The sequence below is a fragment of the Papaver somniferum genome, chromosome 9 (assembly GCF_003573695.1).
Source record: "Papaver somniferum cultivar HN1 chromosome 9, ASM357369v1, whole genome shotgun sequence".
In the NCBI taxonomy this organism is placed as follows: Eukaryota; Viridiplantae; Streptophyta; class Magnoliopsida; order Ranunculales; family Papaveraceae; genus Papaver; species Papaver somniferum.
The window spans coordinates 27,046,099-27,051,015 of record NC_039366.1 but is presented as its reverse complement, the minus strand read 5'-3'; the positions used below and the strand labels follow the sequence as shown (position 1 = coordinate 27,051,015).

General features: G+C 37.6%; 1 pseudogene; it reads right to left on the bottom strand.

The window, feature by feature from the left end:
- Nucleotides 1–1,031: 1,031 nt before the first annotated feature.
- Nucleotides 1,032–4,917, bottom strand: part of LOC113311633 — a 5,700-nt pseudogene continuing 1,814 nt past the window's right edge.

Here is a 4,917-nt window from a genome sequence, read left to right as displayed (position 1 = left end):
ATACAACAGAAACAATTTAGGAACAATCTCACAAACACTATTTTGGAACAAGACTAGAATCAAACTGTGTCCAAATGCAGTGTACCCTTAGGTCTGACTAAAGATATGACCTCAAAAACAATAATATTATTTGCGTCATTCATTTCAAATCAGTATATCCTAAGTCCTAACCACATTCTCTAAAGCAAAGGACAAGCTAAGATTTGCAATCCTGCAAGTATCCCAAAAGGCTGCTGTATCATCCACATTTTGAGGATCTTGTCTTGGACGAATCTTTTAAGGCACTGAAAACAAAACTGTCATCTTCCAGAAAAAAAAAACATCATTTTCTGTATTTATCAGTAGTAGCTATTCAAGCTGGTAGTATAATCGACGTCTTGAGGAATCCTTGGTCGTTAGATGATCCTCGCGGATTACACTAACAAATCTTAAAAGAAATCAACCAATCTGGAGTCTTGACTGCACACAAAAAAACTGTCACCCTTGAGACAAAAACAGCATTACATTCATTATTGGTTCATTACCATAAAAAACTAATTTAGCTGGATACTGTCTGGATAAGGATAACTAGTTTAATAGACAAGACACATTAGTATTATGAATCAAACTAAGATTGCCTATAAATTGATGAGTTTGCTCATCCAAAAGTATTCATTATTTTACCATAGAAGGAGAAGCAGAAACATTAAAGGCACATCAAGAGGTTCCTTACGCGGGACAGATGATACCAACAACCGAACTCCAAAGTCTAAATCTTGAAGGTTCACCTGCTGGTCTCATCTCCTGTGTAAGGCACCTTTAATGTGCAATAAACAGAACATGGGACATGAAGAAATTAATTCGCAACCTAATCAGAGTATCAGGTGAGTGGACTAGTGTTTCCCCTTTCAAAACTTCTTTTGATGTTAACTACCACTTGTTACATTCAGTTGAAATCCGACCAGCAAGCATTGGACTCGTAGAGCTAAAAGTGTTCTGACCTAATCAGCAGCATAGAGAAACCTATTTCACCAAGTCTGAGATACAGGTAGTTTAACAGTGTCTATCTACTGCAGCAAAATTGATCTTGAAACAGAGGGAATCTACATCAAGAAAACTCGACAGTCACAATGAACATGAATGAGATACAATTGGTGAACCCAAACTAATTCTTTTTTTTCTTTTTTTTTGTTCAACACAGTGACTATCAGTAAAAACTTTTAAGAAAATAAAGTAGATAATGCATACATTTATGGCCAGAAGACTGATGCAGCAGAGGAACAGCATGAAGATGCTCAAGAAGCCTGCGTCCTGAGATCCACACCAAGCTGTTTCTACTCCTCAAGACCGTAATCTTCACCAGAGTACTTATCAACCCAATATTCTGACGTCTTCGTTCTCATGGAACTGAAATCTTTCCATAGCATCGATACCATCTTCCCGTTCGACAAGTTTTGGCCCCTCTCCACCAGGCATCCCCCTCATCACCTACACAACTTATGCAAACATTTATACGAAGCTTTGGAAAGAAGTTCCAACATAATTGATCAAAAGGAATCAGGTATCTGGTGCTTCAAATCACATTCAAATTTCAATCCTTTTTGAATTTATATACACTCGATATAGGTTCCAAATCTTATCGTTGTAATATTAACATATCAATATTTCCCCTTTATATGATGCTACAATGTAAACACAGGTTCGATCAAATCAAAAGCTACAGACATCATATGGCGGAAGACCCGACTATTAAAAAAAAAAATCAACTTGATATTACATAATCTCTAAGACGAACCACGGTCTAGCAAATATCTGTGCAAGCTCCTAGCAAATAAGGAACACAGATAGAATTCACTGCGGAGACCAGATGAAAATAGTAATGCGTACCAGCTCTAAGAAGTGAAGGCCTAGACTTGCAGCTTTAATATCAGCAGATCTGACCGAATTTACAGATCCTGGAATGCATCCTCTACCAACAAGTGAGGTCAAATGATCTAGCATAATATTAGGTTGGCCATTTCCTTGAACCAGAGCGACACATAGGTTACCAAGTGCATATGCTACCTCCTTTCTTATGTCAAACACAGCAGCAGCAGAAGATGTAGCAACAAAGGCGCTGCCTCGCTAAAGTATACCAACTGCTTGTGAGCAAGAGTACCTGCTCCTATGTTGGATAGAATCCAGGCTGCCTCCTATACCATTAGCAAAAACATCAACTGAGAAGTGGGACAAATATAATACTACGAGGTGAGACAAATACAATACTACGTAACAGTTGTTAGTAAGGAAAACATACCTTTTTCAATACCCGTTGCTTCACATCTCAAACATTTTTACAAGAGCCAACGACAATTTCAGGATACTTCAAATGATTCAGTATCTTCAAATGTTAAGTGATAAAAGCTTTCGTGGCACACACTAAAACTCAGAAGGGAATCAGCTAACCTGTAATATTATGTCCAGCAGTAAGTACATAAGTTCTGTGACTGTCATGGCTATGAAATTACTTACACTACATAGAACCTACACAAACAAAAAACTCTCAGCAATATGCAACACAAATGCACTAGAACCCAGAACGTCCCACAAACTACCTAAGGTTAATCACAGCCAATTGTATATGAAATTCAAAATTAAATTACAGGCAGATGTGGGAAAAGAAAAATAAATTTGCAAGAGTTTGTTTTCAGTAAATTCAGTGCTGGGTCTTGATGAACGATTTTAGTGAACCACAAAGTAACGTCACTATTTATGATGATTAACTAGAATAAAAAACAAAGAAACCCAAACCTTGACTTATACAAAAATATGGGAGTTGCATTTGAATTAAAAAAAAAGGGAGGCCATTTGACTGATAACTGAGTTACAACAACAGAAAAGGAAAAAAACGAAGAGATTGTGTCACCAATTACCGGAATGAGCAGCTGTGAACTGTCCGATGTTGCCAATCTCCAGACAAATATTTGAACAGGGTCACTCTTCTAAAGCATGCTGGGAGCAAGGTTTGCTAAAGCGGAAGGTAAACAACCACCCATGCTACTTCGGTGGCCAACTCCTCATCTCTGTTTGATCAGTAACTTAAAATTATCAATTATCTAGACATAACCCGGTGATAAGAATTTTGACAAAACATTCAATACTGCATATCATGGAATGCCTCATTTTGTTTCACAGTATTCATGGTTTTCTTCTAAATCAGCACTTTAGTATCCAAGAGTTATTTAAATGCCGAAAAATTGAATCCAGTATCCCGCCGATTTTTATGAGTTCGGAGGCAGCTGTTGGATCAGGACCCTACACAAAGTAGAATTCTAAGCATTCAAAAATACTAGATCGAACCAATTCACTCATTTAAAAGCACTTGTGAAGGAAAGGACTGCTAAAACAGCTAAAGCAGATGATGCTAATGAGATTCATCATGATCTAAAATAGTAGGAATCAAGAAGGCGCGTGTATTAAAAAAAAAGATAAATATATACGCATATATTTCTTAGGTGATGAACAGAATGATTTTTTGTCGCATGTACCAAACCTGGTCATGTTTCATGTTAATGAACATCAATAAATCACCCTAACTTACCATTGATAAAGACAAACATTGCTGGTTATCAATCAAGTAATTGTCTTTGTACGTGTATGTGAAGAGCAAGAGTTAGAACCTTGATCAGGTTTGACAAGGCCTAAGATGCTGTTCTTGCTGTTGACCCTTTATTTGACAGCAGCATCCTTGCAAGAGGTGCTAAGGCTCCTTGTGACAGCAAGACATTCCTCAGCTCCTCTCCTTCACCAGCAACACTGCCCAGCGCCCATGCACACTGCTTGGCAACATGAATGGAACTCCTCTCTGTGCAAATTATATGCTGAAGACACAAATAATTTACTAGTTGATTAGTCTTATTCTCTCTTTTGCTTTGTTAAGGAAACAGACCCTACTAAAAATGATCCTAAAATTGTATTGTCCCAAAAGAATGAGAAAAAATAAAAAAACAGAACTCCTCTGCTAGAGAAAGTATCAAACCAAAGTAGACAACCTAAAATATCCTATTGACAGAGATGATTTTGTTTTTCATTTAAAAAATTTCACATTTATATTTCCTGACTTGGACCATAAATAAAATGTAAAGCAAGAGAGTCAACCAGATCACAAGTGCCATAGTTTCTACTTGCTAAGTTATCTGGAATAGTATTTCTGACTCTGATACACAGTTTGCACTCCTGATGAACTATCAAAATGTGTCAGAACAAAGGGATGCGAAACTTTTCCGATTTCAAGTATATTTAGGGTGCACAATTGCCACAGAAGCATTCTAACAACAGGCATTGAAGAACCATAAATATATTCAGAAAAAGAAAGTTGAAATGAAACCACTAACCCCCGAAATGAGCAACGGTAGGAAGGTAGTAAAGACTTTGTCTGTTCTGGCTCTCCAGCAGCAATATTTGTCAGACACCAGGCTGCCTCAAGCAACTGCAACATGAAACAGGAAAAAGGCTTACCCCGTTCAGATTCTGCTTTAAACACGATAATTCATGGTTACGCCTTCACACACATATAGATGCTAACTTCCTGCATCCTCTATCATCTGTTATACGTTCTCATTCAAGCTTATTAGAGAATGAAGTAACGTAAGGGAGTATGGCCTAGCAAAGTTTCTTCAAAAGGTTGAAATCAAGATTTTGTTTTATCGGGAAATGCAAATCATGACAGAAGGTTGGTGTAAGAAAGATGGAAAAGCTTACTGAATATACAACTAGTAAGAATTGAATGCCATGAGTTTAAAGTCAAACTCTGCACCTGCTCATCTGGTGATCCAAATGCAAGGCACTGCGCCAGAGCAGGTATTACTTCAGCTCTGAGAGCTGCTTCAACAGGAGGTATTCCGGATTTCGACAACAATCGCCTTAGATCCCTAATTGCCTCCACCTTTTTTGTCTTAG